The 13,649-nt window shown below is 44.3% G+C and overlaps 1 long non-coding RNA gene and 1 pseudogene across 2 annotated transcripts; both read right to left on the bottom strand.

Annotated features, from left to right (window-relative positions):
- Window positions 607-1,329, bottom strand: Gm6606 (predicted gene 6606; annotated as a pseudogene).
- On the bottom strand, window positions 11,044-13,444 carry Gm37406 (predicted gene, 37406). 2 transcript variants are annotated; one of them, NR_168314.1, is made up of 2 exons: window positions 13,408-13,444; window positions 11,044-11,501 (listed from the first exon to the last, which is right to left on the bottom strand). It is a non-coding gene; the product is annotated as a predicted gene, 37406 (long non-coding RNA). The 2 variants fall into 2 exon arrangements; NR_168315.1 differs by having other exon boundaries at window positions 11,044-11,498.
- Between the last annotated feature and the right edge of the window lie 205 nt (window positions 13,445-13,649).

Here is a 13,649-nt window from a genome sequence, read left to right as displayed (position 1 = left end):
GACGCAATTCACAGTTGCACTATGTCATCCCTCAGTGTTTCGCCAGGCATTATTTTACAAACCACAGTATGTCATGCTGCAGCTATATTACATGAAGCTTTATTTTGACAAGAGAGAGAGAGAGAGAGAATCTCTCCTTGGGGAGTTAAGGATTGGTCCCTGTCCATTCACTTTGTAGATCATTTTAGCAGGTCACCCCTGTATTTCATAAAAGGGTGGGAAGATTATAGGAGCCTGGGGGTAGTGGGACCTGCTGCAAAGTAGTGTCTTCTTGATTGAGTCAGTCAAAACTCAAGCATAGATTCGTGTGAGCCCCACACCTAGCTGAGGCGCTTTGGCTTGTAAAGGCTTCTGGAGTAGGGAGAGCCAGTTTTCTTCAGGAAAGCAATCCTGTTAGTTTCCCATACTCTGTTAATGACCCTATGCCCATGAAAATAAGGAGAGAATTGATTAGACTCAGTGGGCTGTGAAAAGAAGGCATGAATTGGAAGGAGAATTTGGCAGGATCAGGGTCTGGTAAAAGTAGGGGATTATTGCCGGGCGTGGTGGCGCACGCCTTTAATGCCAGCACTTGGGAGGCAGAGGCAGGCGGATTTCTGAGTTCGAGAATACTGGGGAAGTCACGATGTTCGTTGTGATAGCCTCCATTGAATATGAAAAAGTTGAGGGGCCCATAATATGAGTTTGTCTCTTGTCCCTTTAAGAACATGCAGTGGTCAGCTATAAAATGCCCAGAAATTGGGTTCAAACCCAAGCCAAGTACAGAGGCTGCCAACATACAGACTAAAGATTTAATTCCAAAAACATTATAAGCTATAATGTTAAAAGTAATCTGGGTCACAATAGTGATTGTTTCCAGATAAGTAACTGGCTTGGGGTTGACGAAATAAGTTCGAAGAAAAAGAAACAAAGGCTGAAAAGCAGCCCATACAAGCTTCCTGAAAGTGGTGCAGAAGAACCAGCCCTCGAAGTCAGAGGGCATATCCACATCAGCGCCAGCAGCCCCAAGGTATCGATGGTGATCTATGTGGTACCTTTTATAGGTAACTGAATATGGGATCCCCAAAGGGAGATTAGCAAACATTCCAAACCAGCGGTTCCACAGGGCCCTGTGATGGCCAAAGGGGAAATTGTGGGAAATCTCATGGATAGCCAGAGTCATGGAGTGGTTAATGGAGCTGCCAAAGACATAGGACCAAAATAAGACCCATTTCCACTGTAAATCTGTAACTAAGTAAAATGAAGCCAACTGGACAAGAAACATCACGGTGATGATCCAGATCAGGTTAGGGTCAGGTCTCATCAAGGATTTTATCTCTGGATACTTTGCTGTTAAGAAAAAAAAAATACAACAAGAAGTATAAGTGGAGAAAATACAATATAATTATACACAATTATAATGAACACACCTAAGACATTATACTGAGGTCTGGAGAGAGAGCTCTGAGGATAAACTGCTTGTGTGTAGGCATGAGGGTCTGAGCTTGATCTCTGGAATCCAAAGAACCGAGTGTGCTAGCAAAACCTTGTAACCTCCAAGCTAAGAAGACAGAGACAGCCGGATCCTTAGGGATACATGAAGTACAGTCTTCTAGCTTAAAATTTTTACCTTCTACAAGGGTATAATGACGAATCAAGATTGATAAAGTATGCATCCCTTGGTGAAATAATTTATTATCATTTAGTTAGTATTTTGAGCACTTATGAGAAATACTATAGTATAATAAAACAGTGTAATTATTCATTTTCTAAATATTCTTTTTTAATGATTTATTTATTGCATGTATGTGAGTACACTGTCGCTGCCTTCAGACACAGCAGAAGAGGGCATCGGATCCCATTACAGAGGGCTGTGCTTTCTGGGAATTGAACTCAGGACCCCTGGGAGAGCAGTCAGTGTTGTAAGCTACTGAGCCATCTCTTCAGCCCCCCTCTAAATATTCTTGAATTTAGGCGACAGATTTTTGTCCTTCAATAAAAGACATGATATAGACAAAATATTATTGTATGTAATAACTATAGAAAAATAAGAAAATTTAGCCAGATTTTAAAAATTGTAACGTAGATTTTAACAAAACGCTGGTTGTTCCCCATATGTGGACTGAATAATGTAAAGAGAAGAAACTAATGGTCAAAGCATGAAAAAGTCTGTAAAGCTTCTCAGGCTGGGCTCCATGGTGCAAACCTCTCAGCTCTGGGGAGGCAGAGACAGCCAGATCTCCGTGAGTTTGAGGTCAGACTGGTCGACAGAGGGAGCTCCTCAACGTTCAGGGCTCTGCAGAGAGAGACCTTACCTTAAAGACAACAAAACAAGACAAAATGGTTCTTAGGACATAGAAATTAAATTAGGAATATTCAAATTAGAAAAGTCCCTTTGCACCTAAAACTTGGACAGGTATTTTGTTATTTTAGCCAAAAGTCCTCTGGGAAGTAAATATAAAACTTGCTTTTATGTTTATGTCGTATATCTATCATCTCTTTGAAGGAATAGAACCTGGCTCATGCCAGGGGAGTGGGCCATACCCTGAGCCCTAGAGATCTGAAGTATTGTTGGTTTTAGACGGACTCATGCTTTGTTGTCCAGGGTGGTCATATCACCCAACATCTTTACTTTATTAACGGGAAAAGCATGATATAGATTAATTCTATACATCTTTTTATTTAAGTTACCATTTTATTTATTTATTTTGAATAATGTATTTATTTTTGCTTTGTTATATATTTGTGCCCTGAGTTTTGCCTATATGATGTCTGTATGAGGGTGTCAGATAACCTGAAACAACAATTACAGACTGTTGTGAGCTGCCATGTGGGTGCTGAGAATTGAACCCTGGTCCTTTGGAAGAATAATAGCCAGTGTTCTTAACTACTGAGCCATGTCTCCAGCCCCCAAGTTACCATTTTATGAATACATTAATTATGCATATTAATGAGATTCAGTGTGCTTTTATTCATGCACATACAGCCCGGGCAGCTCAAATCTAACTGCCCCCTTCCCATCTTTCCCCCATACACTTCCCAACCTCTAGGAACTGTGCATCCACTTTCAAGTCAGCTTCCTTAGTGTCCGCCTCAGATTTTACAGATTTCTAAAGAGTTATTTCATGTGTATGAGTGTTTTGCCTGCGTGTATATATGTGTTCCACATGTGTTCACGGTGTACAGGGATGTCAGAGAGGACATCAGATCTCCTGGAACTAGAGTTACAAATGGTTGTGAGCCATCATGTGAGGGCCTGGGTCTTCTGTAAGAACAGTAAAGTACCTTTAACCACTGAGCCATCTCTCCAAGACTCCACCTTGTATTTTGTGACAGAGCCTATCACTGAACCTGAAGCTCACTGATTTGATTAGCTTACTGACCAAAAAGCCACAGAGATCCTCCTGTCTCTGTGACCCCTGTTCCAGAAGGACTGGCATGTGCATCTGTGCCTGGCTTTCATGTCAGCACTGAGGCTCTGAACCCAAGTCCCCATGCCTGTGTGACAAGCATTCCTGACTTCTGAGGTCTCTCTCCCGCTGTTTCATTCTTATTTGTTGCAGTCGTTTAATGATACATTGTTGCTGCTTGTTGATGAGCACCTCAGCTAATTCCATCGGTTAGCTATTGAGAATTCCATAATGCATATGAATGTTCAGGTATCTCTTTTAGATGCCGATTTGTATTCATTTTAGAGGCGGAGCAGGAGGTGACTAGATGGAAAACTTACTTTTGGTGTTTTGGGGGAATAATAGAATTTTTAAGAATTTGTTTAAGAAAAACTCATACTGTTCTCCATAACAACTGTATGGTTTGTGCCCCAATAGCAGTGTGTAAGAGTGTCTTTTCTCTGTATCCTCCTCAGTGTTTAAACAGGAACAGCCATTTTACTTGGAATGGGATATTGCTGTAGTTTTATTTACATTTCTCTGATGTCTAGGAGACTGAAAATTTTTTAACCTATTTCTTGGCCATTTGTGGGGTTGTTTGTTTGTTTGTTTGGTTGGTTGGTTGGTTGGTTTTCGAAGAGTGTCTCTTCAGATCATTTGCTCCTTTTAAACTTGGGTTACTTGTGGTCATTATTAAGTAATCCTCATGTATTCTAGCTGTTAGCTCTGTCACATGGCTAGCTGGCAAATGCCCTGCATTCTATACATTGTCTCCTTGCTTGGTTGATTATTCTCTCTCTACTCAGTTTAGTAAAATCCTATTTTTCTATTGTTGTTGCCTTTTAACTCCAATCCAGAAAATGATTGTGTCAGTACCCCACTTGTGTCCCCTATGTTGTCTGTCAGTGGTTTCTGGTCTTATATTTAGGCAGTGAAGCCTTTTGTGGTTGTATTTTGTTGTTTTGATTTGAGACAGGGTCTCATCACATAGCTTGTCTGGTCTGGAACTCACAATGACCTGCCTGCCTGGGATAAAGTTGTGTGCCTCTAAACCCAGTTTGAGTCAGTTCTTGAAAATGTTGATAGGAGTCAGATTTCAGTATCAATATGTGTAGATAATTCCATTATTTTGTGGGTTCGCTTGGGTTTTTTATCAATATTATGTAATTTTGACTGTTGAAGTCTCTTATTTCATTGGTAACATTTACTTTGTGACCTTTAACTGCTTACAGATATTGGGACGGTGACTGACTTGGTGGTTTTCTTTCTCACCAAGTTTTTTTAGGGGGGTGGGGGGTGGATACAGAGAAGCTAAAAATTCTTAGTTAAAAAGGCTATTTTATGTAAGCTAGGCATGGTAGCACACACCTTGAATTCCAGCACTCAAGAGGCAGAGCAGGCAGATCTCTGTGATCTAAGGGACAGCCTGGTTTACAAAAAAACAAATTCCAGGACAGCTAGGGCTACACAGAGAAATCCTGTCTCAATTAAAAAAAAAAAGAGAGAGAGAGAGATTTTGCATGTGAATGTTCTGCCTGTACATATGTATGTATGCATGCATGTATGTGTGTATGTATGTATGCATGCATGCATGTATGCATGTACGTACGTATGTATGTATGTATGTATGTATGTATGTATGCATGCATGTATGTGTGTATGTATGTATGCATGCATGCATGTATGCATGTACGTATGTATGTATGTATGTATGTATGCATGCATGTATGCATGCATGTATGTATGTGTCAGAGGAGGGTGCTGGATGCCCTGGCACTGGAGTAACTAATGTTTGTGAGCCACCATGTCAGTGCTGGGAAGCAAATCTGGAGCCTCTGTAAGAGCAACACATTCTCTTAATTTCTGAGCCATCTCTCCAGTCCCAAAAGTAAAAACGATTTTTAAAGATGTATTCTTGCTGTGTTGGCAAGATCGGTCTCAGATTTGTGGGTTCATGCAAACCCCCTGCCTCGGCCTCCCAGGTAGCAGGTGCGCAGGTGCGCACAGCCATGACCAGCCATACGCTAGCTTTTGTATGCCGATGTTGCGCTCTGCCATGTTAGTGCCAGTTCTAGTAGCGTTTGTGTGGAGTCCGTTTGTATGTCACGAGGGCAGGCAGAACATTTGACTTTCCACCTTATTTGTATCTCCTGCCTTCCTATCGCCTAGCCACTCCTTCTAAAACCTCGAAGTGGCAGCCTGGCCTTCTTCCCGGATGCAGAGCAAGTGCTCTGGGTTCTTTCCTTATTCAGTGCGATGCTGGCTGCGGCCTCACGTGGGCTGCTCCAGCATTCAACCATCCAGTACATCCCCGGCCCCACCTCCGTGAATTCTCTGCCCAGCATCTCACTCTCAGTAGTTTCTGCAGCTCCCATTGCTGAGAACCAGTTTTGTCCCTTTTCTAGCATCCTATTACCTTGCTTTACATAAAATCTTAGTTTGCTTTGAGATTGTTTTTTTTTTTTTTTTGATGTGTTCGGTAGATCAGGCATCTCTGCAGTGGGTATGAGGTCCTCACAGTGCAGTTCCTCCTATGGTGCAGCTGTGGTCCGTGTAGCACTGGGCACTGTGGAGGCTGGCTCTGCAGTGACAAGGACCTGTGGACTGTCAGCCCCTGCCGTGGCGAGGTGCCGAAACCTTGTTCTCTGACCTCTCTGAGGTGTGGGCTCAAAGAGGCAGCGGTAGGAAGCACAGCACCCCATCTTTGGCACCTGCACCCCGGCACACTCTTTCAGCTGAAATGCATCCCTGGAGAAGCTCATCTGAAAGGAACTGGGTGGAGGGCTTTGCCATCTCCTTTGCTCTTGGACCCCCACAGGAGACTGTTTGTAAAGTGACATGGACTTTTAACGCTAACTCTAAATGCAGACGTTAAGTGTGTGGATTTCTTTCTTCCCCAAAAGTAACACGTATTTCAGAAGTATATTGTTTTGATGATGCAATTTAAATAAGTTCCCAGAATATTTTTCCTTAAAGTTATTTCTTTTTTGTCTCCAGAAATGGAACTATGGGGGAGGGGTGTAAAAATGGTATTTTTCATCAAACCATTTAGCATTTCAAGGGAGGTGGTGCACTGGTGATAGATTTGTGGAGAAAGGGTCAGTGCTAGAAAAACATAAGAAATGCACTTTCTTGCTTCATTGATTTTTCTGACTACTGAAGAGCAAACTAAATCTGAGCATCAGTTTTTGCAAGGGTAGCCATCACATTGTTCTTATGCAATATGTAGATAAGGTTTAGATAAGATGCACGGCATGATAGCTCATATAAAACAAGTACAAGTGAGCTGCAATATTCTTCAGGGAGAGAGAAGAAACCCAAGCATTAAATAAAAGTCTTTCATGGGGCTACCTTAAAATACAACTTAAAGGTTCCCACACCCACTAGTGTAAACTCATTGACTTAAGAAATTTCTAACTTAGATACTCATAAAACTTGGAGCCTTGCCTTTTCTTTGGGCAAGTGGTTGCCAAGGGTGCTGCTATGTGAAGCCCTGGGTTTGATTCCCAGCACTGGAGGGAGGGGGCTCCTCCCATTCAAAGCTCCTCCCATTGGTTTTGTTGGTTTTACACAGAACAGATTAGACACATATTCTTTGCAGGCTGCTAGTCCAGATTAGCAACCTCCTAGCATTTATCTCCTTCCCTCTCGCTGCACCCTTAAAAGGCAGAAAAGTCAGGAGACTACAAAGAGGAGAAGTCAGGCAAGGCTGGAAAGCAACCAGCTCAAAAGCCTGCAGGTCATGAAGGGTGGCCTGGGAGAGATGGGAGGGTCCTCTGTGAAACACAGACATGCCCAGTAGACTCTAGAGCTGTAAGGCCTGCTTAGTCTGGCGTAAACACCCTAAATGAACAAACTGTCAGGACAAGCCAGGTCGTCCTGTATTCGGCTGGTCATCTGTGCTTCAGCGTCTTCACCCTAACACCATGAGGGAGGAAAAGTGTCTATGAACGGCCCTTCTGGTGCCACAGGCCTGTGGTAGATTCACAGAGAAGCACAGCAGAAGCTGGCTTCTCTAATAAGTTCTGGGGTTACAGGGTAGTGCTATCCCTCGCCAGCGAGGACTTCAGACTGCACTGGTTCGTGCTTACTTGGCTCCCAGGATTTTTCCAGAGCTGCTTCCTGAACCACACAGTGCAGTAGCAGGCTACTGAGGAAAATCACTACCCACTGGTCTCCTGGAGAATCTCCTAGCTGATGGAGAAGGCCTGGGATTCCTCAGGCTGAAGATCTTTAATCTGGATCACCAGGTTCGTCTGAGGTTGCCCACGCTCAGGGACTGGCTTGTGCCACTACACCCAACAGGTAGTGTGTGTGTGTGTGTGTGTGTGTGTGTGTGTGTGTGTGTGTGTGTGTGTGTGAGAGATGGGGGTGAAGTTCCATATCAGCCTAAGGCTGAGTGCCCTAAGCCCAGCCCAGGCCTCTCTTTCTGCTGGGGGGCTGGGCACTGGCTACACACTATGGAACATGTGCACAAGACCTCACCCAGGATCTCCCGTCTCCTCTGCGCATGCGGCTCATCCGTGTAGACCCACTCAAAAGCTTCCCAAGAAACGCGGCTGCCCATGGCTCTGCGCGGACCTCTCTGGGTTCTGCTCCAAGTCTAACCTCTTGAAAGCAAAGGAGGTAGAGGCTGCTGCAAGCCCTGGTCTGCAGGTGCCTGTTCTGGGTTGAGTGGAGTATCAGGTGAGCAGAGCCCAGCCTGCTCCTCACATTCACCCCACCGGCCCGCCTGCCTTCTGACCCTAACTCTGGGGTCAGAGTTGGAAGAACTTGTTACTAGGCCTGAGGTTCCTCGGTGCATAAGCACCTGTGGGCTCCAGCTCCTGTGTCCCAGGACAAAATGAAAAAGGAAAGAAATATCTGAGGGTAGACAGGCTGCTGCCCAGAACCTCCTGAAACCGAGGATCCTAAAGTGGCTAAGTTTTCTAAGTCAGAAGGATGCCCGCTTTAACACACAGCAGCACCCTGAATTGTGGTTAGTTGTTTAGTTTCCAAAGCAAAATGAGCCGCAGAACCCGGTGTGTCTGCCTTCTAAAACAGAAAGATTCTTGCACCCAGAATGAAAACTGTGGCACTGGAAAGCCAGCAAGCCAAACGGAAGCATGATTCTTGTGAGAGAGGAAGACCGCATGGAAGCTGTCATTCTGCTGTAAGCATTTCTCTTACTTGCGTCTCTCCCAGAGGTCCTTAAGATCTTCAAGAGGGGACATTTTGTTTCAAAATTAACTACCACTGTGGGAAAGCAGGACAAGGATGGCAGAAGGGTAGACAGTGTGCTTCCTGATAAAAGGACACACCATCCACTCTACCTCAAACTACATGCTCACCACACTATGCCACACACACAGAGCCACATCCGTTGAGGTCCCTGGCTCAGATTGCCACTGTTTAGAAACTAGGAAGGACAGAGGACCATGCCAAAGTACAGCGCAGGCGTGCTGTCAGTCTGAGCTGTCTTTAGAGAGTAGCAACCTTAGTGACTGGGGTCTTTAATGATTATAATTCAAGGGACATGAAGAAAGGGACCCGAAGAAGGAAAGGCTGTTGAAAGATGTTCAACCAACTTCAGTGTGTTTAACTTATTAATATTAGGATGCAAATTTTATAGTTTTAAAAAAGATTTGGCATTTAATTTAAATCACTGGAGGTGTTAGAAAGTTACTGTTAAAAATGTTAATAGGGATATAGTATTTTATGGTTATCGTTTCTCAAGAGAGTTCTTCTCCTTTAGCGGTAAATACCAGATAAATACCAGGAAAAAGTACCCTGAACTAAAACAGCTACAGTAGGAAGCTATGCTGTGCTACTTTTTTTTTTTTTAAAGATTTATTTATTTATTATATGTAAGTACACTGTAGCTGTCAGACACTCCAGAAGAGGGAGTCAGATCTCGTTACGGATGGTTGTGAGATGGTTGTGAGCCACCATATGGTTGCTGGGATTTGAACTTCAGACCTTCGGAAGAGCAGTCGGGTGCTCTTACCCACTGAGGCATCTCACCAGCCCACTGTGCTACTTTTACAAACTAGACTTCTCAGTGTATGAATATGAACTGGACTCCAAGGCGTATGCCATATGTAAAGCAGTAGGTATGAACAGTAGGCTACACAATAGTTGTACATGCTTTCTTGTATAAGCGTAAACACACAAGACACCCAAGGACAGATTACATTGTGCCGGAGGAAGTGGGTGAGAGGATGCCAATGGTGTCATGTCCCATTGATCCTCCTGCCTCTTCCCTCAGGGTGCTGTCATTTCACTGTGTACCCCTTCGCCAAGGCACTCGTCATTTCTAAGCAATTTTCCAGGAATACTTTCCTTTTATGCGGTTTCCTTAAAACCCACAAAAGCACTTTACCATGTCCAAGGTCTCTCCACAGACCTACATTTTCCTCATAAACTCTGGGAAGGCTCAGCCCACCTGAAGAGTCCTGGCTACAGTGCTCCCCACCCTTGGCTGTATAAGAGGGTGGGAGCCTGTGCTCACCCTGGGCCCTCTAGTTGCCCACTGCATAAAGAATAGGAGCTTTCCACAGAGCCCGCCCTCCCTGGAGCTCCAGCGTGCTTAGGTTGTTCACTGGCTATCAGCACCCTGGTTCAGGCCAACCCTGGAGCCTGCTGTTTACACAAACTGGTGCCTGCTTAGGCTATTTCCTTCATTCCTTCTTGATATCAGAGCTCGAGTGTATGTCCCGAGTTGGCCTTTTCTGACTGCTTGGGAGTGTATTGGACTCTCCCATTCTGTTACACTGCGATTTTGTAAATGTAGACGCTATGGAAAAGGTAAGGAGAAAAAAAAATATATAAAAATGTCATTTTTTTTTTAAGCCGGGCATGGTGGCACACACCTTTAATCCCAGCACTTGGGAGGCAGAGGCAGGCGGATTTCTGAGTTCGAGGCCAGCCTGGTCTACAGAGTGAGTTCCAGGACAGCCAGGGCTACACAGAGAAACCCTGTCTTGAAAAACCAAAAAAAAAAAAAAAAAACCAAAAAAAAAAAAAAAAACAAGTCATTAAAAAAGAAAAAAGTAGAGTTTGAAATTCTAAGAAAAGAGTTTGAGGTATAGAGTGACTATGAGAGGGACCCACAGCTTTAGCTGGATCCGGATCTGCAGTTTCAAAAGCTATATGGTATAAGAAGAAAAAAAGAATAATCTGAGAAAAGCACAGGCCAACGCGTTAGAGTTGGAAATGCCCTTCATTTGTTATCCAGCTGTCATCTCTTTTGTTAGTCTTGGCAAGAGATTTCAATGATAGTTACCTGGGACACATAGCCAGTGTCATGTGACAGCCCTGGCAAGTCTGCATAGCTCCTGCTGGTGCTTGTCAGCTGAGAGAGATATGAACCTTCTCCCACACAGCCTTCCCTTCCGCTTCTCTAACTAGTTCCCTTCCGTGTCTCTAACTAACTAGTTCCCTTCTGCATCTCTAACTAACTAGTTCCCTTCCATGTCTCTAACTAACGAGTTCCCTTCTGCTTCTCCCACTAACTAGTTCCCTTTTGCTTCTCTAACTAACTAGTTCATTAGTTGTATTCCGGGTTATGTGCTTGAGACAGGTGACCCTCTGTAGGTGATGCCAATGTCCCATCTGTGCTCCTTCTTCCTCAGCCTGGGATTGCAGGTATGGCCACCACACCCAGCCACCACTTCATTTTGAGCAGACATCTGCATAATCTTTCAACTGAACTCTTTTAATGACTTTAAAAGGTTTGGGTCCGTGAGATGCTTTGTCGATGTGAATTCACAGGAGGAAAAACATAGCAAGCATTCCTCAGTCACTTTAAATCAACATTGATCAGAGTATCTTCTTCTGGACGTTGAGTGGGCACACCATCCAGTCAGTGATCTTTGCCAATAAATATCTCATTTTCCTTGTGCTTTTAGATTAATAACAATATTTTTCAGTTAAAATACCCACAAAGTATGACTAATTGGAACAGAACTGATGTGAGGCCAATATCCCACTGTGCCTGTCAGCTGTCTGCCTCTCAGGCCTCCCTTGGCATTGCTGTCCCTGGCAGGCACTAGAGGCCTACTGTGGTAGAAGTGGAAGGAAGCTCCCTCGGGTCTTCTTTATAGAGGATTAATCCTATAAATGAGATTCCACTCTTGCTTCTCCAGGGCCCTGCTAGAAATACCATAGGTAACATGTAACATGGGTATGAAACAGATGATTTATTCTGGAGGAAACAGAGTATTACTGACAAATGCATAAAGAACTTAATAATGGGGGCAGAATTCAGTGTCCAGCAAGAAATCCCACGAGTATGCAGTACTGTAAGACCAGTGAAGAAGGTTCAGCAACAGCCTGCAAGGTCTGCTGCTCTGCAGAGCAGGGCAGGAAAACCCAAGGGAATGAGTCGGGGCAAAACAGGTCTAAGTGTATCAATTTCCCAGGTTGATATGAAATGTGCGCCTCCCCTGTTATCAAGGACATGGGGACAAAAGGCGACGCAGGACACATTTTTAGAAACTCTCACTGCCAGCGTGAAGGAATGGGAGACCCTATAGTGTAGCAAACATAAAAAGAAAAATGTGTGAGACCATGATAGCAATTTACTATCTCTAGAAAGTGTCCCAGGGATGTCCATCACATCAACATTCACCCAAGACGACACGAGCCTCGCTCATGCCATTGTGAGATCAAGCACGCCCCGTGCAGTTACGGCAGCAAAGCTGGTTTTTAGAAGAAAAGCACATGACTTCTTATCTTACATGAATAATAGCTTATGTTTTCCTCTTATAACTACTTCCTGCCGAAATGAAAATGTTATTGTCAGGCACCAGGAATCCTGGCATGCAAGTCAAAGGTCAGGACGGGATTCAGGCATTAGGGCGTTCACCAGCTATTCCAGACAGTTGTCTGTCCATGGACAAGTGGGACTTACAGGTTAGAAGCATTTTTGTTTTGTTGATCGTTTAAACACAGCAAACTTAAAGTATAACTTTAGCCATCACATCCCCCCCCCTTGAGTTGCATTCTGAGTCAAATCCTTGACTCTGTGGTGGGTGTCTGTTCATATTAGAATCTAATAACCATGAGCTCAATGGAACCCGAAAGGGAATTGATGTATCTCGTTAAGGCATTGGTGATGCACTGGCCAATCATAGTTACCAGAACCAGAAGGGTCCAGGGCCCTGCAATGCCTAACATCAGAGATGCTGTCTAGGAAGTGCCCCAAATGAGAGTGATAGCTGGTCATTTATCTCATCGTTGGTCCTCCCCCCCCCCCCCCGTTGCAATGTTTTTGTTGTTGTTTTTTTTCTATTTTGTTTTTTGTATAGACAGACTATTTCTAATGCTTCTCAAGTAGTTTTCATACAAACAACAATTTTTTTTCTTTTTTCTTTTCCTGTTGGCCCCACTTGCTCTGGCCCAAAGATTTATTATTATAAATAAGTACATGATTGCTGTCTTCAGACACACCATACGAGGGTGCCAGATTCATTACAGGTGGTTATGAGCCACCATGTGGCTGCTGGGATTTGAACTCAGGACCTTTGCAAGAGCAGTCAGTGCTCTTACCAGCTGTGCCATCTCGGCAGGCCCAATTTTTTTTTCTTAAAACAATACATTAACTTATTCTTTTTAAAACAAAGACCAGGTCAAGTGTCCTGTCATACTCCAGCCTTCTGTAAAAGATAAGGGATAATGTAGCCCCTTTTATAACTACTTCCTGCTGAAACTAGGATGTTGTTGTCAAGAGACTAGGAACCCTGGAATGCTAGGCAAAGGTCGGAATAGGATTCAGATCACAGAGCACTCATCAGAGGCATCTGCTTCACTGAGTCAGCTAAAGGGACAGGGGACAATCAGGCTGGCTGAAACGGCTTGCATAAGCTTTCATCACACACAGGCAGAGCTAGCAGCCTTTAGTCTGCACCTCCTTCCTGGATGGTGTGTCAGCAGAGTGGCACTCTAGCCTGATGCCCATTCTATCCAGGCATGGGAAGTCTCACCCCTTGCTCTAGGCTGTCCTCACACCATTTGCTGAGACCCAGCAGACAGTCAGGTGATTAGTTTAGTTCCCTACCTCCAGATGTCTCCCTGCCCTCTTCCCTCCACAGGCTGAGATGGAAAACATCTGCGCACCTTGTATCATGTTTCCCTATGACAAAAGGGCCTGTGTGATGCTTCTGAGACAATCAGGACTGTTGGCCTGACAACCAGCCTCTGGAGACAAGCTGCCTGGCATCAGCCCACCTGGGGTGTGGCTGGGGCAAGAGTCTACACAGGTGGGAAAGGAAGCTGAGTGGTGGCTCCAAACCCCAGTAC

The sequence above is a fragment of the Mus musculus genome, chromosome 1 (assembly GCF_000001635.26).
Source record: "Mus musculus strain C57BL/6J chromosome 1, GRCm38.p6 C57BL/6J".
NCBI classification, from domain to species: domain Eukaryota; kingdom Metazoa; phylum Chordata; class Mammalia; order Rodentia; family Muridae; genus Mus; species Mus musculus.
Note: the sequence above shows the minus strand (reverse complement) of the source record. Positions and strands in the feature narration are given on the sequence as shown.